This window comes from Vanellus vanellus (assembly GCF_965231255.1).
Source record: "Vanellus vanellus genome assembly, chromosome: 3".
Lineage (NCBI taxonomy): Eukaryota > Metazoa > Chordata > Aves > Charadriiformes > Charadriidae > Vanellus > Vanellus vanellus.
Window position 1 is genome coordinate 105,444,188 of NC_138907.1, and position 26,596 is coordinate 105,470,783.

Sequence of the window (26,596 nt, forward strand, 5' to 3'; positions counted from 1 at the left end):
AGGCTGGAAGGGTCAATTTGATATTGATAAATATATAAACATACTCTGCTTATCTAACTGTCCAGACTTCTGAGATATTAAAAAAATATTTATAATTCGTAATGTTTCATAGGAAGCATGATCTATCATGTCAAGAGGGCATGTACAGCACTTTTTAATCACCTAAGCATACAGCTCAGTCTCCATCTACTCAAATGCCATGAATTACATTGATACAGGTTACAATCAAGGAGCACTAAAAAACAAAACCCAAAGCATGCAGGTTTTCCTAGTTACTATTGATACATACATGGTCCAAAGTCCAAATAAAATTCTCTAGAACTTTTTTCATTAAGCAGTCCAGAATGCAGGCATATCTGCATACACATACAATTAGACATCCTACTCACCTTCTTATATCCCAGTATAATTTCTGCTTACAGCTACCAAAAAGGCAGTCCCAGGAATGTGAGGCCAATGTGATGTACCAGCTGAAACGAGCCTGGTAGACGAGATTCCAGCAATGAAATGTGACATGTGTATCACCAGGGCAATTTCACAGTGTGGAAATAAGGTGTATTTGCTCTGATGGTGAAGAAAAGCAAAATAAAAGAGTATATAGCCCATCTTCATATGATTGCTGCTATACAGAGCTAAAAATTTACACCATGGCAGAGGTAAGAGCTTTTCCTTATGTAATCCTAACAGTCTCATTGATGGAAAGACCTGTATGATGAAAATCTGTATTGCCAACATATTATCCAAAGTTCTCTTTTCTGACAAATAAAGCTGGATCGGTACATTACTTGTAAATGACAGATGCCAATAATAACGAGCAGTGAAATGTTAATTCAGTTGTAGCTCATGGTGCCAGGCACTGTGTCCAACAGCAGCAAGACTGGACTGATACTCAAGGGAGGGAGTGCAGGGAGGAGAGAGCGGCAGCAAGGCTGGCAGGGCCTGTGACCTTGGTGATTCAGCCAGATCTCTGGCTCTGGAGCAAGGGCAACAGAGCATGATGGCATCATGGGTCAGCCACAGTCCAGTGATTGCCAGGCAAGTCCACAGAGATGAGGCAGGTCCAAGGTCAACCCAGGAAGTCAAGTCAATGGGTCAGGATGAGGACCAGTGAGGTATAGGGCCAAGCACAGGCATGACGCCAACATAGCACAGGCTATGTCTCCCATAGCACAGGGACCAAGGGTGAGGGCCTGATCTTAAGTGCAGCTCTTGGGTGAAGGAGGGGCTGACAAAGCTTCTCACAGTTCTGTTCACAGCAGCCTGACTACACATTGCATGGTTGCACCGTATGAGAGCCAGACTTGAGCACAGGCAGCCCAGCCCCTCAGAGGGTTTTGAAATCCTGGACTTCCCCAGCAGTGAAAAAGTTGTTCAGCTAAGAGTTCCATGGGATTATAAAGTGTGATTGCTTCTTGCAGTAGCAGGTAGGTTTGTGCAAGGTCTCTCGGGTCTCCCCTGATTTAGCATGTTTTAGATCCAGACTCCACAATCTTCATTTTATTCCTCTGCATACCGTTTGTTTGGAGCAATCTGTATGGTTTCATTCTCCTAAGCATATCTTGAGTGGCTCAGAAATGAGTGTTTATGGGACTGCTACAATACTCACTAAAAAAACAATGTATATTCATTGCACTTCACTTACATAATAAGAATTAGGCAAAATAAAGGGTCTACAACCGGAAAGGCAGCCTTCAGGCTTGAAAACTTTAAAATACCAGGAAGAGTGAAGCCACTGTTTTCTTAATTTTGATTGGTAACAATACATGAGAAAAATTACTAACCATTAACTACATTATTTTAAAGTAATCTGAAATATGCAGCAAGATATATATAAATCTGTGTTTATTAATTAGATGAAGAAAAGAAACAAAACTATAAATATTTTCAGTTTTCTGTGGAAGACTTTATGTGTAGCTCTATATGACACAACAGCAACCAGAAGTAGTAAAGCTTTAAAGAAGGTAGTATCAATGGATATCACATTCTACCATCACATTGTCTCAAGAAGTAATAGCATTTGTCATTATTCAGACCTGGAACTTCGTTGTTACTTTTTACTAGACTTCATTCAATCTAGTGTGGAATTTTGGTTTTGGCTTTTCTTCTGAATCATGACCTTTCACACACTAACACAGCTGCAAATTATTTCCTTATATATATCCATTATAGACAATATCCTGACTCTCCATAGACTCTTTCTAAAATGAAAGTAATGCATTCATACTTCATGCAGGATTCACTCCATCTTCCCCTGAAAAGATAACGTCCCTCTGTGCAAATAATATCTAAAGTAATGAGCAGAAATGCAGTGAAATACAAATTCTGGAAAAAGACACCAGGGTATGTACAACTTATGCCTTTACAAAGTGAAGGGCAATACTTTAGCTTGCGCACCTTTATAGAGTAATTTTCTTTGAATTTAAGCTTATATACTTCATTGTATTCATAGGGTGTTGAAGCTGTAGGGAAACTAGACATGTTAAACTAGAAGTCTCAAAGCCACAATTTCACACTTAAAGGTATATGTAATAATTGTAGATTGATGAAAAAGAATTACTGGAACTACCTGAAGAGAGAACCCTTGTCATGTTAGTAAAGAAAGCAGTTCTCAGAAGTTTCAGTGAGTGCTGTATAGATCTTAGTAGAGTTTTGCTCTCTAGGTCTGCTTATTAGTGGTTGAATTTATCGACCACCAGCTTCTTTATTAACACAGTATGGAGCAGAAGCTAAGGCTGATTGAAGGAGACTGTTTCTAAAGAGTTGCACTGGCTGCTATTACGAAGCTCATCTAAGAGAGAGAGAAAAAGTGCAAATCAGCAAAATGACTGTGCCTATGGGCTGCATGACTGTGACTGAGAGGGATCTATAAGACTGGAGTAAGGATGAGGATGGTTGTGTCCCCTATGTCCTTCAGATTGAAGGCTATGTTCTGTGTGGGTCCTGCATCATGTGGAACTAAGCGAAGAGGACATAATGGGCACTACAGAGGTGATGAAGTCATCATTTAATATTTAGAAAGAGAACTTGGCATAGTGTTTCTGAAGAAAACGGAGCCCACATTTACTGTTTTCATAGTTTTGACAAATCTCCTCCAATACCATTTTTGTTATCTCTAAGCCCACTCTTTCAAAATATGCTATGAAGAACTCTACAAAACTGATTGAACAGATCTCTTTGATGATATGAGTTACCTAAATAACTCATAGGTAACTCCAGAGTTAATTGCTTTAGCATATGTAAGGAAGGGAGGAACAAATTCCATCTGACTTAAGACAAGGGCCATAAATTATGAAACAATTTAGATATGTGTTCCTGTTGTGATGGTACTCATTTGTCACATGATATATTAGACCTTTTCTCCTTTTCAGTTAAATAGTTTCTAATTTTTATGAACTTGTCTTTAACTACCAATCCTACCAACAGCTCACCTTTGTTGAAAAGCCACAGTAAAAATATTTTCTCCTTTGCATCTGCATCTTAATTTCTGCCTCCCTCTCATATTCTTAATGCAATGCCTGTCTGAAGTGATTTGGTTCCTTGTTTAGAATGTAGGCTTTACTAAAGATACTATACAAAATACTGTATTTCACCAATCAAACATTCCATGAAGAACACTTCTTTCCCCCATCCTTTTTTGTAAAAGGACTCTAACATTTAAATTAAACACTTGATCACTGTTCATAACATTTGAGAGTCATTTGGTCTAGTGACTTTCTCTACAATCATCCTTTAATCTATTATTGCCAGTTAAGTGGTGTAAAATGAAAGAGTAAAAAGAAAATGTATTATTATGTTAACTGAACCATGTATATTTAAATGGATGCATATAGCAAAATCATTCAGCTTTTTAGATTTAGTAAGTTATAGACTTACTGGTGTAAGTTAGCTGATATAAGTAACAGTTGGCAAAAGTCATTGTAGCTCCAACATTGCTTCACTGATTTACCCATCTCAGGATCTGACCTAGTATTTGTAAACTTTGAATAACATTACTTTGTATGGTAAGTTCATTTTTCTTAAATATGACACATAGAGCAGTGATACTTTTCAGTTCAAATGTAACATGATATATGTCCAGGACTATATCCTTATCTATTTACTTGGTCTGCATTATCCTGGTAATGAATAAATTAAAAAATGGAATCACAGAATCATGGAATTTTCAGAGTTGGAAGGGACCTCTAGAGATCATCTAGTCCAACTCCCCTGCTAAAACAGGATTGCCAGAGCACATTACTCAGGACTGCATACAGGCGGGTCTTGAAAATCTCCAGAGAAGGGGACTCCACAATCTCCCTGGGCAGCCTGTGCCAGTGCTCTGTCACCCTCACCGTAAAGAAGTTTGTCCTTGTATTTGAACAGAACTTCCTATGTTCCAACTTGTGCTCATTGCCCCTCATCCTGTCACTGGGAACCACTGAAAAGAGTCTGGCTCCATCCTCCTTCAACCCACCCTTGAGATACTTGTACGCCATAATAAGGTCTCCCCTCAGCCTTCTCTTCTCCAGGCTAAAGAGTCCCAGCTCTCTCAGCCTTTCCTCATAAGGGAGATGCTCCAAGCCCTTAATCATCTTAGTTGCCCTACGCTGGACTCTCTCCAGCAGTTCCCTGTCCCTCTTGAACTGGGGAGCCCAAAACTGGACACAGTACTCAAGTGCAGAGTAGAGGGGGAGAATGACCTTCCTCAACCTACTGGCCACACTCTTCCCTATGCAGCCCAGGATTCCATTGGCCCTCCTGGTGACAAGGACACATTGCTGGGCCATGGATAATTTACTATCTACCAGGACCCCCAGATCCTTCTCCTCAGAACTTCTTCCCAGCAGGTCCACCCCTAATCTATACTGGTGCCTAGCATTCTTCCTCCCCAGGTGCAGGACCTTGCATTTGCTTTTGTTGAACCTCATTAGGTTCTTCTCTGCCCAGCTCTCCAGCCTGTCCAAGTCACACTGGATGGTGGCACAGCCCTCTGGAGCGTCAGCCACCCCACCCAGTTTGGTATCATCAGCAAACTTGCTGAGGATACACTCTGTCCCCTCATCCAGGTCATTAATGAATATATTAAACAAAATTGGAGAAGTATTGACCCCTGGGGGACACCACTACTTACAGGCCTCCAACTAGATTCTGTGCCGCTGATCACAACCCTCTGAGTCCTGTCACACAGCCAACTCTCAGTCCACCTCATTGTCTCCTCATCTATCCCACACTTCCTCAGCTTCCTAATGAGGATGTCATGGGAGACAGTGTCAAAAGCCTTGCTGAAGTCAAGGCAGATGGCATCTACAGCTCTCCCCTCATCCAGCCAACTAGTTATAACATCATAGAAGGGTATCAGATTGGTCAAGCATGAATTACCCTTGGTAAATTTGTGTTGACCACTTCCAATAACTTCCTGTTCTTCAATGTGTTTAGAGATGACATCCAGTGCGAGTCTCTCCATTACCTTCCCAGGGACAGAGGTGAGACTAACCAGTTTGTAGTTCCCTGGATCTTCCTTCTTGCTTTTTTTGAAGATTGGAGTGGTGTTGGCCCTCCTTCAGTCCTCAGGCACCTCTCCCGTTCCCCATGACCTTTCAAAGATGATGGAGAGTGGACTAACAATAACATCTGCCAGCTCTCTCAGCACTCGCAGGTGCACCCTGTCAGGGACCAAAAAAAAGCAAAGCATCCTGTACAAGACCACATAAACCACAATGAAAATGTGATGGTTGCTGGGTGTGTTATATTCTTCATGCTAAGTTTTGCACAAGGAATTTTCTATACAAGCAATTAACATTTGTTTTTGTTAACACTGCTTGGCTGTATATTTTAGGTATATGTACACATACAAACATATATATAATGGATATATGTATATATGTATGTGTATATGCATTATATTTGTATGTAATTATGTATATGCATTCACATACAAAACACAATGCAAAGTTTAATAAAGGTACTATATTTCATTATAGATATAGGAAGCATAACTTGGAATACAGGTGTTGTGGATTAGACAAAAGATACTTGTAAATTAACATACTAAATGAATGAGTCATGCCTTGTTTGATGTAGAGGTGTCAACATTGCAGAGAGCGCCAATAGAACTGACAACCTAGTTGGCAGTTTCCACAAAAAGACACAAAGAGTAAATGAGTTGGAGGATAAACACACTTGCAGATGCAGAGCTGGCCCCTTGGAAAGAAAGTTAAGACAGTGCCTGGCTTGTGTGCAGAGACTTTGACTGTCACTGCCCAACTTGTATTTTCTATGTCCAGAAAATAAATAGCAGGCTTAATTTCACAGTTGTGTCAATCTTGCATCTTTCGTAAACATACAGGGTACTTGAAAAGAGGCTGTAGGGAAGACCTAGAACAATTCACTCCAGGCTATTTTGCTGATGATCGAGGCAGAGAAATTCACAGTACCATGTAAACTAAAATCAATCTAATCTAAGGGCATATATTTAGCCATAAAAATGTTACTGGTTGGATTAACCATTCCTGATATAATTTTAACTTGAAATGGCACTAGAAAAGAAAATTAATAAGTAGACAGTCTGACAAATTTTTAACCAAGGTCACTGCTTGCAAATTATACTGTCCATATCTCAATGCTGTCTGCATTGATACTATGACACACTTGAATATAAACCGATCTTGACAGGAGAAGAGACTGCTAGCTAAAATCAACAAGGACAATGGTGACTGGAATAACAAACAGCTTCACACCATCAATCTTTCATTTGTTAAAGCTGAAAATATGCATCAAAATTTGGCATTTTCAGCTATGGGCAGACTGTAAACGTTCTCTGAAGTTTTGCTTTAAAGTTCTTTCACATTTTTTGTTTGCTCGGGCTATTACATTTATTTTATTCACCTTTTTTCATCCTAATGCTTTATATGTGTGTACAAATTCAAGGTGTATCATGTAAAAGCAGCAATACCTCCTTGTTGCAGTCAAAGGTGCAACCACCATTTAATTCAATAGGAACAGCATACACTATTAATTATTCTATAAATTATTCACATGAATAATTTAAATATGTCTTGTAGCTACATGTTTTCTGTATGTCTTATAGAAAAGGCTTGAGTGCATATTTGGTAGTCTCGCCATTAATAACACTGGGGTGAAACTCATGAGTTTTGGTTCTGGTTCTCTATGACTTTAGGCAGCCATAATTTATGCTTTGGTTTTAGTTGCCGTGTAAATTTTTCCCTAGTTTCATCACCTGAACCTCATTAGCCTTGAGAATGTGACCTGTATATGTGATTGGATTATATAAGGGGCTCATGACACAGAAATTCTTCATAGAGATAAAATCTGCTCAGCATCTAATTCTCTGAGATATTGTCAAGGTCTGAACCTGATGAGCTGTGGTTTTAAGATAGAGCATTTTAAGAAAACCCAAATGTTTTCTCACGCAGGGATTTTCAAAAACATTGAAGATTTTAGGCAAATATATCTCATTAATTGAATAGGATTTAGGTGTCTAATGCCTTTGGGCTACTCTGAAACTTCAAGAATTATTTATGGTGAATGTAGATGGTTTGCATTGCTGTGGTTATTACAAGATAGCTGCAAGGATCGAGATCCCTTTAATAAATGACCATAGCACATGAAGATTGAGAGACAGATTTTATATTACTGTAAATAAAATAAAAATGTTATGTAAAAATTTCATAGAACTAAAAAAATCATAGAAGAGTTGGGTTGGGAGGGATCTTCAAAGATTATCTAGTCCAACTCTTCTGCCATGGGCAGGGGCATCTTCCACTACATCAGGTTGCTCAAAGCCTCATCCAACCTGACCTTGAACGCTGACAATTATGGGGCATCCACAACTTCACTGGACTACCTACTCCTACTCACCCTCATCACAAAACATTTCTTCCTTATGTCCAACCTCTTTCAGTTTAAAACTGTTGTCTCTTGTCCTGTCACTACAGGCCTCGGTAAAATGTCTTTCTCTGTCTTTCTTATAAACCTCCTTTATATCTTGAAAGACCACAATAAGTTGCCCCCAGAGCCTTTTCTTCTCTAGGCTGACCAACTCTAAATCTCGGCCTTTGTTCAGAGGAGCTGAACTCCAACCCTCTGATCATTTTTGTGGCCCTCCTCTAGACCTGCTCTAACAAGTTCATGTTTTTCTTGTGCTGGGGGCCCCAGAGCTGGATGCAGTACTCCAGGAGGGGTCTTATGACAGTGGTATAGAGGGGGAGAATCACCTCCTTCAACCTGCTGTCCACACTTCTTTTTATGTAGCTCAGGGTACAATTGGCCTTCATGGGCTGCAAGCACAAATTGCCAGCTCATATCCAGTTTTTCCATCACCAGTATCCCCAAGTCCTTCTCCACAGGGTTGTTCTCAAACAATTCATCACCCAGTCTATATTGATACTGAGGATTGCCCCAACCCAGGTGTTGGACATTGTGCTTGGCCTTGTTGAACTTCATGAGGTTCACATGAGCCTGTCGGTCACTCTGGATGATATCCCTTCCCTCTAGCATATCCACCTCTCCACTCAGCTTGGTGTCACCTGAAAACTTGCTGAGGGTGCACTCAATCCCACTATATAGGTCATTAATGAAGATATTAAATAATATTAGGCCCAGTATGGACCCTTGAAGCACACCACTCTTTACTGGTTTCTACTTGGACATTGAGCCATTGACTGTTTCTTTGGATGCGGCCGTCCAGCCAATTCCTTATTTATCTAACTTGTTCACCTGTCAAACACATATCTTTCCAATTTCGCAGCAAGAATGCTGTAAGGTACCATATCAAAGGCCTCACCTAAGTCCGGAGATATGACATGAGTTGCTCTTGCCTTATTTACCAATAGAGTCACTCCATTGTAGAAGGCCACCAAATTAGTCAGGTATGATTTGCCTTACACATTAGCTTAACCTGCTTTTTGGCTCATAATCCACAACACAGAAAAAAACATAGCCAAAGAGGAACAGTGAGGATTTAGAAGAAATAAATGGTGGAGGAGAGAGACAGAGAGTGAAATACACACAGTATCTGGAGGATAACCTAACATACGTGAAATACTGAATCCTCAACAGAAAGTACATTATGAAAAACAATGGTAAGAACTAAACCAGATGGAGTTAGTTTCACAGTAAGTAACAACCTGCTACTGAATTGGAATGGAAGAAATACAGTGCACTAGAATACTTGAGTATGCTATGGTACTTTAATTTGACAGTATTTACACACCTTATGGCTATACAGTTTGCTAAAACTGAACTGCATAAAAATATAACCCTAAGAAATGTTAGCTGCTTTGGAGATAATCAGAGGGGTAGGCAAATGAAGAAATGGCTAGTACCACTCCTAGCCCATTACATTAGTCCTGGATAGACTTTCGCAGGGCCCTACTAGGTGTAACCCCAGACCTGTCAATATTTTGAAATTCAAAGCAGGCCAGATTTCTGGACATGTGGCTGACTGGTCTGTTCTTAAGGAGACACACACACACACACACACGCCATATTACCATCCGGGAACTCTCAAACTGAAGGATGCTTTTGCAGGCTTTATTAAACAATTGATCTGTGTAAAGCACAGTATGTCATAATGGCTCTGGCCACATCAGACTGATTGCAACTCCATGCTTTGAGTCTGTCATGTCTGGGTATATCAGATTTCTCTTTTGTGTGCTGCTTGGTGGATCTCAACCCGGGCAGAAACTCAAATGTCTTGATGCCTGATTTGCTGCCAGTGAGCAGATCAAACACATAGGTGGTCAGTATGTTCTGGATGCATTTGACTCATGCAGAGCAAATCTTCACAAATGTATTAATGTTGATTTTGCTTGGGGCCACTCATCTTGGATTTCTGGAAAATCAGTGGTATAGTCTAGAAGACTGACAGTTTCCACCCTAACTGGACCACTAGCCATCTGAAAATCCCAGACAGATGGCCAGAATTCTGGGTTTTTTTGCTTGCAAAGTTAGTGCAAAAATTGAAAAGAAAAACATAAAATATAGAGGCCAAAGAGCAACATCCATTAAGGCTTGAAGTTCATACATCAGCCAGTTAATGCCATGTCCCAGTCCGGTGTCAGGAAGGTTTCGTTATAATCCCAAGGATGAGATTCAGATGCTGAAGTCGGTCAAATGTCGTACAACCTTTTACTTAATTCTCTTAACAAAAATGAGAAAGAATGGTAAAAAGGGAGGGGAAGGGAAGGCAAAGGGGAAAGGAAAGGGGGTAAGGAAGGAAACAAAGAAAGAGGGAGAAAGTTTGCTACTGCCGCCCTGAGTCCAACGGTTTTCCGCCGAGTCTGGGGTCCGGGGAGGCGTGCAGCAGGGAGGCGAGGAGAACAAAGAGAGCAAAGAAGCCCACCAAAAGCCTTATATAGGGATCTTGCTCATGCGCAGATCGACTGGAAGCACTGGTCCCCTACAAGCCTCTTCCTGCTCTTTTTGCACCTTTGGTCCCTGCGCAGGCGCACGGAGTCATCCACTTCCAAAACCGTGAAGAAGATGGTCCTCCTGGAAGATGGCAGCATGGCGGCAATGTCGAGACAAAATCGCATCTGGTATTGGTTCTCTACATGCCTGTTCGTGTCATCTACGGAACAGATTATACCCAGCTGTAACAGCAGTAGCTACAACACCACAGTGGGTAGCCTTACTCCTAGAGGTTTCTTGAGAACTATTTTGAAGCCTTATCATCAACCTCAGTCATCATTCCTGTCCTGTCTCAGAAAGCAGCATCTATTTCATGGCATAGATAGATACCACTTTTATACTAATTACAAAAGCTGAGTTACTCATACTGAACTGAATTACTTTATAATCTAGAAAGGACAGTTTTGCTAACAAGCACGTCCTTAATAAAAAAATAAATTTTACTTACAATTCTTGAACAAACAAGCAAGTGTCACAAAATATGTGCCCACTTAATTAATTTAGTAAACTATTTATATACAGTTTGTAAACATCAGTATTCATTACACATCCTTCTCGTTATAATCTGTTTCAGGTTGGCAGACATTACTGTGACACTGGGTGACTTATTTTAATAAGTGTGAGCGCATAAACCTGAATATCATTCACACCTGGGAGACCTAGCCATTCAAAAGTCTTATCTTAACTCTTAATATAAACTCCTAAACAAATGTAATAAAAATCTTACTTTCCTATTTGCATTGCTCTTGAACTAGGGAATGATGTTTACGGGTATCTCCAGCTTTATTTAATCTAATCTTTCAGTGGTATGTTAAACTTCATTATAGTCTTGTCATGTTCCAATCAGAAACATAAATATTTCAGACTTTGTAAATATATCCTGCTTAAAGTGCTGGTCTCACTGCAACTTTCTTTATGAGGACACTATTGCTGCCTCTGTTATACTTGTTATACTTATTATAAATAGATATTCTAAAAATCGGAGTCTGATCTCACTTATTCTTGTGTAAATTGGAAATAACTGCACAGGAATCAATGCAGCTTCATTAAGGAAAATGTTATGTATCTCCTAGGCTGAAAGTTCTATAACTGTTATTGGGAAGGAAAGAAATAAACAAATGTGTGTTTCTTCCCTCTCATGAAGAGGATTATGCACAAAGCAAAGTATATCAATATGTGCCTATTCTGAATGTCAAGGGTTTAGCAAGTGTGTATCATAGTTCATGTCTTATTGCCATCTGAAAGCGTAGTGCTTATTTTGAAGAACTAGCACACAATTTTAAACAACTCTAGCACGAACTTCTGAAATGAAAAATGATGCATCTCTAATGGAGTGTGTTTTGAGAACATGACGCAACTAATTTTACAGGTATGTGTACGCTACTTCTGATTCAGGCCAGAGTAGAACAAAATGTCGTTGATGTTTGGCGAATGTCTTTTGCTGAGTGATTGAATTTCTGTCTTTCCTGGCACAAAATTCTATGGCAATAATACTACTCGAATATGCTCCTAAACTTAGTTACTTCCTATACAGGTTGATATAATTCTGTATTTTTTTAACAACCTCTAATTTAGTATATGGGAGTATAAATAAGTAGGGAAAACAGACTGGTTTTCCTCATCCTCTAGCAATCTAAAGCCAGCTTCTCAAGTAATGTTTTGGATGCAGGTTTCTCATAACTAAATGAATTGGGTTGATATTCTTTCCTGCTGTATAGATGGAGTCTTACATTGTGTTCCTCATCAGAATATACTAGGGAGTAAGTAAAAGAAGAACATCCTTATATGTTAAGGAAATAAAAATAAATGCATATGTGTAGGAGAAGAAAAAAAAAAAAAAAGGCCACGTTTAAAGCTGCTACTTGGGACTGTTCCACCATTTACTATTCTGCACAGGTGAATGTAACTTCTTTTCCATCAGTACTAATTATTCTGAACGGAAAGTTAGTGCTGTTTCTGGTAGCTCAACTAAATCATTCTAAGTTAGTTCAGGTGTCTCTGCATGAGTGAATGGTATGTGTCTTGTAGGCACAACGTGCAGGAGAGCTCTCCTTTATGTTTGTCCCTTAAGTTACCACGAGTTAAATTCTCTTCTCTGCCACCTGCTCCACATGTCCATACAGGCCACATGCTGGTCTTCAGGGGATGACTAGATGTTTAATGGAATTACTTGATTTTACTGGTTCAGATATTTCACACTTTTTTGCTAAGCACTCTGTACTTCTACAGGTTTATTTTCTTAGCAACCAGTATCTCCCCTTTCCACCGCTTCTAGCTTCCAGAGGGTTGTTTTGTCAAGTCTCACGGTTTTTACAAAGTTGACGATTAGTATTCGGTAACAACCTTTTAAATACTCAGCTTCTGCTTCTCATCTTACTTCAGTGTCTGCCAAGCAAATCTAACTCATTTCAGGTGGATTAAATTGGCAGGGCAGACTTTGTTCCTAGATTTAGGTTTGTAGAACAAAAGGTGGGGAAAGAACAAGAGGTCCCAGCCCAATTATATATGATTGTTTTCTATTCTTTTGTTCCGTACAGCCTCTGCCTTTAGCATCTGTCACTTGAATGACTCTTGTTTGTTTGATTGCCTCCTTGTTACTTGTTCTTGTAAAGTAAGTGAAAATTCAGTAACAGAAAGGCACCAGTATCAGTTAGTAAATGTCTTTTGCACACCTTCTTGAAGAACAAATATACAAGGCAAGAGAAAAGAGAGGGGGGAAAAAAGGAAGTGATAAAGAAAACTAAAAAAGATAGTGGGTAAAAGTCTTAGGAAAGTGCAAGGACAATAGGGAATAATGAGATAATTGTACAAAATGAAAATGTACTGGAAAACATAGGATGAGGAAACACAGTTGCTGAGTTTGAATTAATGAAAGGAACCCAGTCCACCATAACGTATCAAGTTTTCCTTTAGAAAGTTTCAAGAACTCTGAAATTATGAAAAAGAAACAAACAAACAAACAAAAATAGCATGAAATGGACTCAATTAATGAAATAAGTGTCATTTTACTTACTCAGGTATTTGTCCCCTGTCTCGCCTTTTTGTAACTTGGTATGACTTTCTAACTTTTTTTCTGAAGTGTGGCCTAGGTTAGCCCCCTTCCAGGCTGTTTGAGGTGGTTTACTGCTAATAAAGAACACATTGCATCACCTTGAAATGCTCTTTTCATCTCTGAATAGTAAAATAAGGTAAAAGAAATAACTGAAGGGTCCTTTCAAATGTTTCAGTCGATGTGTATTATAGTTCAGAGGTGTCCTGGTTTCAGCTGGAAGAGTTAATTTTCTGTCTTGTGGTTACTGTTTCAGATTTAGCATGAAAGGAATGTGGATAATGCAAATTGTTTTAGTTGTTGCCAGGTGATACTTGTATTAGTCAAGGTCTTTTTTAAGCTTCCCATAGAAGCTGAGAGGGAGCATAGAACGATCTGGCCAACAGAATATTCCAAAGATATCACACTTAATATATAAATGGGTGGTGGGTTGGCTGGGGGGTGGGAATCTGTGATCACTGCTGGGGATGGGGATGGGGATGGGGATGGGGATGGGGATGGGGATGGGGATGGGGATGGGGATGGGGATGGGGATGGGGATGGGGATGGGGATGGGGATGGGCAGGGCAATCCATTCACCAGGTGGTGAGAGTGACGTGTATTACTTCATCTTCTATAGTCTTTTAACATTATTATTATTATTTATTTTCCTTTTCTGGTGTTCTTCTATTAAACTGTCTTTATTGCAACTCACGAGTTTGGGTGTTTGTTTTTTTTTTTCCTTTCCCCTCCTTTTCTCCCTCTTCTCCCTATCCTTCAGGCAGCAGGTAAGGAGGGAGGGAGGGGAGAGGATAGAACTCAGTAAGCGGCTGTATGGTCCTAGCTGCCAGCTGGGATTAAACCATGAAAACAAGCTATCTATCTCCAAAACTCCATTTCATATATAAAGGAAAAATTTTCCAGAATGAATACAAAAGCGATTCTTTTGTGTTTACTGAGGACACGATGCACTTTAATATGGTATTCATAAGCCTGTGTAAAAAAGTCCACTTCAAATCTATGTAAGTTACTGTATTTAGAAACTTCAACAATTCCTTCAGCTGTTTTCCTGAATATTTAGAGCACAAGAAAAATGGAAAGGAGATGAGAAGTAACTTTGGGAAAATGGGGTTTAGTCCTCCTTTTTACATTTATTCCTATGTTTCATCATCAAAAAGACCAACAACTTTTTCTTATAGCAAACTCATAGGAACACCCACGACAAAGTAAGGTCTGACCAGGAATGGACAAAAAATTTGAGGAGAAAACAATCAAAGTAGTAGCAGAAGCCTTCTTCCCCCCAGAAAAACTATAAAAAAAAACCTATAAAAAAAATAAAAAAAAACCAAACCAACCAAACAAACAAACAAAAAAACCCAAACCCCAACCAACAAAAACCAGAAAACCACAAACAAATAAACCCTTTTATTTCAATAATGTCTTATCTTTGATTTCAGAGAATAAAGAACTGGACTCCAACACAGAAGAAAGAGGATTTAAGTCCTTTGCCTCTCCTGGATGAGAACCGTCTCCTCCACAGAGCGAGAATTACATACCACAGGGCTACAGCGAGAATCTGCAGTGTCTACACAGAGATGAGGAACTGGCGTGAATCAGTGAACATCTGAAAGGTAAAGACCATGGGATATGGAACACAGGTGAAAATGAGAATTATCTTTTTATCCTTATGGTCTGGAAAAATATCACTGCAACACAGTTCAGAACTAGACAGAACTCTCCAGTCTGACTCAAGACAAAACAGTTTCAGCTAACAGCTTTTATGCCGGGAATTTTAAGTTGTGCACAAGGGCCAGGTTTTGAAAGGTATAGAGATCCCTACACCATATGATGTCATCACGGTGAGCTTTTGAGTTGCCTTTCACATGTTGTTGACTGTTCACTGATAATCTAACAGGAAATAAAAAATCAGTAAATAAAAATTAAAAAAAAAGAGTCAAATAAAATTAAAAAAAATAGAGTAAAATAGTGACATAGTTAAAACAAAGTGTTGTGAGCAGAAAGTTACAAAAAACACAGAGCCTAAAGAGACTTTCAGCTGTGTCTGCTCTGCAACTTCACAAATTCCCTGTCAGTCTTATGCCCAGTTCTGCAGATTCATGACTTCTACATATGTGGAAATTCCAGTTCCAAGTTTTATTGCACTTCCTTCTAATACATGTTTGCATTATTTATGGTACCCGTCTTTAATCTAATATTAACATCTATTATTAATAGACCCAATTACAAATCTAGGAGTCAATATACATCTAGTACTGTCATTTATTTTGTTGTAAATCAATGGTCTACCTCCTTCCATTATTTATAGATGCATTTTCTATTTTGTATTAGGAATCCATTTAAAGAAATTTCAGATTCAGTGAAAAGCTCACTTACTGAAACTTCCCAAAGAAGACAGAAAGAGTAAAAGAGATCCTTAGAAGTATTAATACCAGACAGAAATCAACAGCCTGATGGAAAGGAAAAAAAACCCAAGTATTTTATATAAACTAATATAAATGTACAATAGATAGAACACACAAGTGGTAAGTCTATGTTATTACAATTATTACTTGTAGGGACATTTTTATGTTACATTAGAAAAGAAAAACTACTGATCAGTAGTTGTAAGTATTTCCAAAACTAATATCCATCTGGGTTTGTACTAGTTACCTGCTTTCAACTTGCTCCTGCTTGTTTTCACACAGGAGTGAACGTATCAGAAAATTGGTCAGACCTATCTGGTTTTAATACCTAAATATTAAGATGTTTTTGCATTAAAATGCACTCTGCTGATGAGGCAAAAAAATAATATTTTCATTTGAGTCTTTAAAATATTAGTCCCAAACCATTTTCTGGAGGAAAATGAACACACTTATCTTTGCTGTGCTCATATGCTTTTGTAATGTGGCTCTGTGGTTTTAGCACTGTTTATCCTACCTGTCAAAGGAGAAGTGAACTGCATTCTACTCAGTCAAATTTGGCTTTTAAATAATTTTTTATACAAATTAATTTTAGAACAGTCTGGTCTTTCAAACTCCTATTATATCCCAAATAACTAACTTGCTTCCATTTCAGATTGAGATTGCTTACATTAAAAGAAAAAAATAGTGACAAAAATTAGATATGCAATCCATTTATTTATGCACATGTATGCATTAATATTGCCAAAATACAAATTTCCAAATACTACAGGAATCAAAGAAAAGTGAGAGAGATTTTTGTTAGCAATCTGTCTCTTTTTTTTTTTTTTTCCTTTTTTTTTTTTTTAATGACAGGACTCTGCACAAACAGTTTATCTGTTTTGGTTTTATATCTTGTTAATTTTGTGGTGCTAAACAGCTTGGATACTAGCGGCCCAGTGCTTGAATGCCTATTAAAACCTTATTTTATTTACTACAGATGTACAGCTTAATTTAAAAAAAAAATCCACTCCTTCAGTAATTATATACATATATAAACAATCACACTGCTTAACTGAAGTCTTACTTCAGCCTCATCTTGAAGGTTAGTAATTCTTTTAATGTCTACTCTTAAGCGAAAGAACTATAATGTCCACCAGCCCCGTCCACATTTAAAGATACATTCTTGGATAGGGAACCCTACGAAGCAATAAAAATATGAAATGAATCTGTGAGGAATATATACCAACACAATTAAGTAATATGAGGTTAATCATAAGTATATCCCTTGTGCCTAACAAAGTCTAAAACTGTGTAAGAGAAATCCAAGACATACTTGAAATACCATATGGAAAGGTCAACTTGATATTTCTGTGATAAGCACAAATACATCCTAAATGCCATTGAAATGGCAGTAACGTTGTATTTGCGTTACGGAAAAAAACTAGAATGATCAGTCATTTACAAAAAGTAAATAGAGAAAGATGCAGAAGAAGGGTTTCATAACATCTGTATTACCCATGAAAATAATTACTAATAAATATAAAACTTCAGCTCTTTTGAGTAGCTAGCGGTATGGGAGATAGCAACCATACTAATGCTAAAGTTATTATAAGCCATCTGGAGTTTGCTGTGATGATGCTGTAGTGGTAATTTGATATGCTCGTTTACGGTTTCGAAAAGTGAAATATGTGTAGATTAAGAAAGGACTAAAACAGTCTCACTCCAGCTTCCAGTGCTTTCCATTGTTCCATTGAATTAATCACTCACATTTACTGAAGTAATTTGTGATTTTTCTAATTTCCCTACTAGATCCTCATTACCAGGTATTTGTCAAAACAAAGTAGGTTTTATGGTTGAGACAGAAGGAAAAAAAAAAGGAGTAAAAATGGTAGTGTGCTAGAAGACAGTCCTTTAGTAATAATTTGAAATTTACCTCTTTTTACATTGGAACCTTGAAATGTTTAAAGTCTAGATGAGGACACGATCATTGAGGCTGACTCACTGTGTAACACACACAAAAGTTTCCTAGGCAGTAATTCCTGCATCCATAACTTCTTCTTGAGCTGAACGTTTAGAAGGATTATGGGTGTTTAAAGACTTTGCGTGATGGAGAATGTATCGCATTACTAGTAAAGAGTTAAATATCTTCATGATTTAAAATACACACTTTATTTTTAAACTAAGGTTGGACTTTAAACCATCTTCCATGCCATTTATATTTATGTATTTTTGTGTAATAAGTTAAAGTTCTTTATAATATCAGAAGTCTTCCTAAGCAGGTAATTACAGATTGTGATAAAATTAAAAATTAATAATATCTGTTTTGTTTGAGTGGTTTGAACTTGTGTTAGCTTTATCTGTAAGGTAGATTTTCTAGACTAATTCTTACACTCCATTTGTGAACCCTTTCCAATTTGTAAATAGCTTTTCTAAAGCATAGACACCACAAACTGCATTTCAGATTTTGAGTAAGGATCTCACAACGTGCATCTGGAGGTAATGACTTCTCCTTTTCCTGCTTGGCAATTCTTGTTTTATCTCACCCAAGAGCTGCCTTTGCTCCATTATCTACTGTTGCACACAGGGAATGGAACACTTTTGAGTCCAACACAGGACTTACAATTTCCCAAACCAGGTTTTTGCCTTACAGGGGTGACTATACTCTCATATTTGAACAACGTAACAGTCACCTGTTTGTACTATTGTACTACTAATATGATTCAGAAAAAATACAATTATTGTGGGATGAGGAAATAACATCTATAGCTCTCTTCTTACCAAACAAATTGATTTCTTAACCAGGAAAATGAAACTTGAAATAAGAGCTGTTATATTCTTGTGTTCACAACAGCTGTGTATTTTCCCTAGCCAAATTTTCTGCAAGAGGGGTGATGTTTATTTCTAAAGTTTTTATATTATCATATAGCATATCTGTATATTTTTCACAGAGCTAGAACTGACAGCTTCTAAGGTGCCCTTTCTGGTTTACAGTAAAGCATATAGGTTGAGAAAAGGTTAGAGATTTTTTTTTTTTTTAAGTACAAATTTAAATGTGCTGTGGAGAAAACAAAGATTTAGAGTTGTGTGCAATTAGTTTCAGATACTTTGTCTTTGACAGATATGTACTGCCTCAGTTACTGGCAGGCTGAGGAACAAAGGTTTATAGAGCGGATTTTCCTGTCAGACTTGGAGAAAAGGGAATTCATTACTCACAGAAACATTTTCTCCATAGTCATATATTATAAACTACTGAGGACATGTCCTTTTTTGTTTGCTCTCACGTCTAGAAGCCAATAACTAGCTCAGAATTCCAAGTTAGGAATCAAAAGTGCAAAAGGAAAAACGCCCAAATGAGGATAAAACCCTCCTTTTTTTTCTAAACGCGACCCCCAAGGTGAGAGTACACCTCATGCTTTTTGGTGCATCAGTTCATGGTACATCTGGGACTGACATTTACAATTTCAACAGCGATTTTAGTTGGCCTTGGTTTTCAGTTGGCTGCAAAGGGCTTGACTTCTGCCTTTTTCACTCCCTTCCTGTTTGTTGCAACTGCCCTTTTCACTCTGCCATCTCTATTATGATTCTGAGGCTTCTCAAACATTTCAGTAATAATATGGCAGTGAGGTCATAATATTATAGCTAACCCATTCTCTTCATTCTGACTTCAAATGTTTCAGAGCAATTGCATAATAATTTTTTACCACAGTTTGGTGCAGTGTTAATTTGGGGGAAAGATCAAGCAGGTACTCGGTATAATGAGGTGGTGATGATAGTTTTTGGGCTCTTATGGTAACAGCTAAAACGGCACGTGTGAACATGTCTTAAAATTGGTTAGAAGGTACAAGAAAATGAGTTGTCACTGCAGAATGGATTAAATTTTGCTAAATTTTCTTGATTTTATTGTCTTGCATATAGATTTTGGTAATGAGGAGAAAGTGGCTGGACTATTTATTTTGGGAGATAAACTGAACAGAGGGCCTGTGGGTACTTAAACCATTTTTTGCTTTCAAATTTTCTCACAGATACTGGAAAAATAGTTCTCAAAATTTAAGTAAAGTTAGCATAAGTGGGTTCCCATGTCCCAAGAATTCCAGTTAAACTAGTATGAGTGCACACAGGACCACATAGATGACCAAAAGCAGGTCAGTAAAACCCTGGACTTAGTTTACCAACATCTGCAGACCATCTTGAAGATAAAAGTTACTAAATAAGTGTTGACTATCATAGTAAAAGGGGTAAGTGAGACCAAGACATTTCTATAGTATGGTTTCCAAGCTATGAATATGTGCAGTTCATGCCAGTACATATACCAAAAAAATTGCTAGAAGTATACGAAACATTTTTGAACACTGTCTCACAAAATATATCTTCCCACCAAAATAAATACTTCCTCTTTTAAATTTTATTAAAACCTTTTTCCTTTTTTCAATTAAAAACCCTGAGTTGTATGATATTACAATACTATATTTTAGTTCTCTCTTTTTTTGATAAAAACAGATTACTATTAAAAGTCAGTATTTTTATAAAAATCAGTGTTTGAGTAATTTTTAAAATGAAAACATTTAAAATAATTTTCTTCTTTATTAAAAGATGCAAAACTAAAATATAACTACATGATAAAAATAGCTATACACTATTTTTCATTTTCTACCAAAAAAACCCCAAACAAGTCAGCAATCTTTACATATTTATATCTGAGAATGACATTTTTTAGCCCTCTTTGTTATTATCAAAGAACATGTATATTTTATAAAGGAATAGATTTGAGTGGGAATTCCCCTTTACAGTAAATGCAACCTTAGGTATATTTTTTCAACTTCACTAAATTTGAAGAATGTAGCCACTGATATTAGAAACTCAGTCAGTTGTGCAGTGTGAAAGACAGAACCAACCTAAAACTGATCTTTAGAGTAATCTAATGTGTACATATCCCTTTGAAGAAAACAGTAGCTGTTATGATGAATGTTGCTATGGATAACGATCAGAACAATCATACTATGGCAGAAATAAAAATAAACAATACCTGAGACTAGAGAGGAGTTAGCTAAATTCAGCAAAGGCTTTGAAGGATGTAAAATGATTTGAAACCTCAAAAACCTGTTAATATGTTTGCTTTTCAGTGTGATCTATGTTATACATAAAGTATTACTAGAGATTTGATGGACTTGATAGTGTTCAGTTTACAATTGGACTCAGTAATTTTGAGGGTCTTTTCCAACCTAAATGATTCCATTATTCCATGATTCTACATTCAAGAATCAGAATTAAAGTATCACAAAAAGATTCAATCTGGAATGATATATTATTTAATTTTCATTTCAGAACATTTGTCTGTTTCAATGCACCTACACAGAAGCATCAAGATCTGAAATACTGTGTAAAACCCATCGTTTGCCCTGCCTTATGGTGGTTGTTTCACACAGTTCAAAGCCTGTTCCATTTGTTACTGTTGTACAAGAAACCTTAGAGACATCTTCATACCAGCTTCACTTGAAGTTGATACAAATGTTATCCAAGAAGAAAATGCAAAAGTCCTAAAAAATACATAGACAAGAGATTTCAGGGTTCCTAGATGCCTGCTATAATGGCAAAAGGCAACATACTTTACCCAGTTGGAAAGCCGTCTCTAATTAAATTAGATTTTGAGAGAGAGCTTCCACAGAGAGTCAGAAGCAGAAGCCCATTTTAGGTCATGAAGTTCTAGATGAAACAATTGTAAGTGAATTCAAGGCCATTTAAAGGAATCCAGTTAACTTGGTAAATATCTTGTCCAAACCAAGAATTTTTCTGTTATGCTAAACTGAATACTAAAACAATGCATATGTTTGCTTTTTCATAGTGTTCAAAGCAATGTACCAAATTGAATGGAGTAAACAAAGTTTGATTTGATCAATCTGTTACTGTAAATGCTGGAAACCCAACTGATGGGCTGTGTTGACTAATGATCATGAAATATTAAGCAACAGATGTTGAAAACCTGGCAAATTTGCTTATGAATCATTGTGCTGATTTATATCATCATGATGAATTATAAATGACCCCATTTTTGACTATTTATAATCACTGACCTGAATGTGCTTTCTATAAACTTGTGTATCCATCTCATCTATGAAATTCAAGTCTAAACTTTACCCAGTAGCTCGAGTTCTGGTTTTGTGAGGACTTAGTGAGATTTATTTTGCAAAATGCACATCTGCGTTGAGGACTGTGAGATACATCATTAACTTTAAATATAGAAAATATCACGTCACATTATAAGAAGTGGGCAGAAAGCTCCAAGAGATACGTAAGTATGTATTCTTCAGCAGTGGAACTGAGCCAAAGATGCTCTGAGGAGTGTTTGTAAGAAATAGTCCAGAAAACATGAAAGAAAACCTGTAGGTGATACTTCTAAATCTGTCCAGCAGTAGTCAACAGTCCAACTCTTTTAAAAACCTAGTTCCATAATCCATAGTCAGACTGAAGCACCACCGTACCATCACTGGACTATTGCAGACAATCTTCGATGAAAATAACGTCAATGTGCTGCAAGCTCTTATTTTCTCTTCTTTTACAGACACAAACAAAACAAGTAATGAAAGAAATCTTAAAAAAACTTGAACAGGAACTTAGTAGGTACAGAAAGAATCAGAAGATATATGAGCAGCTGCACAGAGAATGATGTAAGTTAAACAGTCAAACAGATTTAACTAAGTTAAAACAGGGAGGTATTTCCTATGAATGCCGAAGAAAGTATCTCCTCATTCTGTAAGAGAAATGGTAAGGTAGCTTCCCTAATGGTGATCACAAAGTTAATTTTTCCCCTCTTCTTCCAATAAAAGCAAGGGCAAAAATGAGGATGTTGAAGGATGATGAATATTTCTTGTACAGTACCATAACAAATTTGACTGCATCATGGAAGAAGAAAATCTTTTTCCAATTTGTTGCATGTGAAGCAAAAACAGACTGAGAGCCTTCATGCTTATGAGAAGTGGCTGAGGAGATATCAGGAACTATTTTTCAGTGCAACTGCTATACAATGATCTTGTTTTTACATACTGTTATTAGTTAGACTGACATACAGATTTTTTTTAAAGGTCATAAGCAGCAGTTATTGCTAATACTAGAGATGAAACTTTCGGGTGGCTAGCTGACATGTGGGAATGGTTCAAAGGTGCATCAGGGGAGGTTTAGACTTGACATGAGGAGGCATTTCTTTCACAAATGGGTGGTCAAACACTGGAACAGGGTCCCTAGAGAGGGGGTTGATGCCCCAAGCCCATCAGTGTTTAAGAGGTATTTGGACAATGCCCTTAATAACATGCTTTAAATTTTGGTCAGCCCTGAAGTGGTCAGGCAGTTGGACTAGACGATCCTTATAAGTCCTTTCCAACAGAAATATTCCATTATTTGTTTTGTTTCTATTGTAACCCTCTGAAGGCATCTAGAACTGGAAGAAAACACAGAGGAAACTCTAGTTGCAGCTCCAGTTCCAAGAGGTAAGGAAAGGAATGAAACCACCTTCTAAGAAAAAGAAAAAAGTCAGGAGCAGAAAATAACGATTTATGCTGAGTTGAATATACATTCAGAAAGTGAAGGAAACTGTACGAAAGAACAGAGATAGTAGATTAGACTGGAGAACATTTTAACAGCAAAATTTGTCACTAGGTAGCTAAAAAGAGGTGAAGTTAGCCGATTGCTCCCTGACCAAATTACGAACATTATGGTAAACCTGGCAATTTAGGCTGTTAATGCAAATGTCATGTTATCTGTAAAACCCCAAAGAACTAAGGCTGTGCTGCCATACAGAGACACCTGGACAGGCTGGAGAGTTGGATGGAGAGGAATCTTATGAAATTCAATAAGGGCAAGTGTAGGGTGCTGCACCGGGGGAGGAATAACCCCATGCAGCAGTACAGGTTGGGGGCTGACCTGCTGGAGAGCAGCTCTGTAGAAAGAGACCTGGGAGTCCTGGTGGACAACAGGATGACCATGAGCCAGCAATGTGCCATTGTGGCCAAGAAGGCCAATGGCATCCTGGGGTGCACAAGAAGTGTGTGGCCAGCAGGTCGAGGGAGGTCATCCTCCCCCTCTACTCTGCCTTGGTGAGGCCGCACCTGGAGTACTGTGTCCAGTTCTGGGCTCCCCAGCTCAAGAAGGACAGGGAACTGCTGGAGAGGGTGCAGCATAGGGCTACCAAGATGATTAGGGGGCTGGAACACCTCTCTTATGAAGAAAGACTGAGGGAATTGGGTCTCTTTATTCTGGAAAAAAGAGGGTTGAGGGGGGACCTGATCAATGCTTATAAATACTTAAAGGGTAGGTGCCAGGAGGATGGGGCCAGGCTCTTTTCGGTGGTGCCCAGTGACAGGATAAGAGGTAACGGGCACAAACTTGAGTATAGGAAGTTCCACCTAAACATGAGGAGGAACTTCTTTACCTTGAGGGTGGTAGAGCACTGGAACAGGCTGCCCAGGGAGGTGGTGGAGTCTCCATCTCTGGAGACATTCAAAACCCGCCTGGACGTGTTCCTGTGCAACCTGCTCTAAGGTGGCCCTGCTCTGGCAGGGGGGTTGGACTAGATGATCTCCAGAGGTCCCTTCCAACCCTATGATTCTATGATTCCATGATTCAGAATTTTCAGTGTCAGGAAAGCCACAGATTATCAGGGTACTATGGCCAGTCTGTGTCCCTTTACAGTGAAAAGAACAATGTTTCCTTCTATTCCTACAAAACGGAAGTGTGGAAAATGAGAATTTAAAAGACAATACTCACTTCAAAACCATTACAGTTCACTGACTTTGGTAGTCAATATTGTTAAACAAATTCTGTGGGACCAGAAGAGCTTGAAACAAATCCCAAAGCCTCAGAAGGACTGTAGGAGACATATCATATTTGATTCATCGGTGAAACTGTTCATGTATGCCAGACTAAGAGTCCATGAGAGACTCTAGTAATGCAGATCCTCTCATTGTGCATTGATTACAAAGCAAGCTGGTCACAGAGACAGAACAGAAATTACTTTACTTTAGGTAGCAAGTCTGGGTATTGATTTTTAGTTTGGAGAATTTTAATATCTACAGTCAATGGATACAATGTGTCAAATAAAGTTGAAATGTAAAAATTGTTTTGGAAGTCAAGAAAAATATCAAGATAGTGCAGTAGACATAATAAAAAATAAGGAGCTGCAACTTTGGTTGTTGATCTTGTGAAAGCATTAACTCTTTAAAAACAAATAATTCAAAACCTGTGTTAATTAATTTGGTACCACAGTCCTCTAGGAAATGATAGAACTATCACCTAAATGTTATGGAGAAAAAATTTGAAGAAACAGGCTGTATCAACAATACTAGAACTATTCGAGATTTTGAATCCCTCATGAGGATTGCAACCCACTAAATAAGAAAAAACAATAGGAATCAAGCATATTACTTGATGCTTCCTGCAACTTGATTCTTTTCAGGCGAAATTAATCCCCCCCTCCTTGTAATCCTGAAAAGCAAAGATTTTCTTTCCTTTTCTTATTTTTCAGAACGATGACTTGTCAAACTTCTGTGATGACGGCAACACTGTTGTTCACATCTGTCACAGATACACTATATGATATGTGAATCAACAATTGAAATCTGTGACAGCTATGAATCAAAAAGATGAAGTTTCATTTACCATGAACAATACCATAAGACTTGAGCCATAGCAGTTTAATCTTCAGCTACCACTGTGCTTATTTTCTCAGTAGTCATGTATGTCAGATCTGAAAACTCTACTGCTGTCTCAATCAAATTTAATTTCCTTTCAAGAAATCCTCTTAGAAGAAAATAAAGATTATAATGCAACCAGAAATAGATCTCTAGATCATAACGTCTCGAGTCAAAAAGAGTAAAACAAGTTTGTGACAGGATCTTGGTCGGTGAAATATTTATGATGGATCTGCCCCCGTCTTCATAAAAAAATCCCTATAAAAAAAGTAAGATTTTTTAGACTATGAATTAGAAATATTAAATTTAAAAAAAGACAAGGTTCAAAACGTCATGGATGGAAAGAAAAATTATTTATAAACAAATGTTCTCCTGCCTGCTGTATTCTCCTTACTGAATCATTGCTTCTATTCAATTCCATGACCTTCTGGTATGTGATGAACTTTGCATAGTCTCTTGTGGAGGTTCGGATGTGTATGTTGCTAGCATATCTGTGCTGTGGCTGACGACTCTCTGCTCCTCTGCAACCTCTGGCATGCTCTCCTCCTTCAGCAGCCCAATAGCTGCCCAAGAGAGAGTATAGTCTCCTCCCTGCTTCCAGAGGGGTCCAAATTGCCCTTTTGCTTTGCTTGTTCACACGAAGTCAGAACACACATAAATATTATTGGTTCAATGCAGTAAAAAGCTATAGGAAGATTTTGACAATAGATTTGCACACTTAATATTGAACAGCTAGGGATGGCTTAAATGAATTGCTTAGCATAATGACTTAATAGCTTATTGAAAGACTAAACTAACTTTAAAAAAATGTTATTATCAAAGGAATCAGATGCTGTCTGAAAGTCATGGTGATCTTTTTTCGTGGAATATTACGTGAACATTAAGTGTTATACTTATGAAAAAAAAATTAGAGATGTGAAGATGTTTTACATTTAGTTTGACACCTCTAATAATATGTGATATCACCCTGACAGAATCTGTGGCAGTGAGAACATAATTGTAAAGTTTCTTCAATGTTGATGCAAAAAAAAAGTAAAATACGTTGTGTAAAGAAATTTAATTGGTTGAAGGATAGAGAA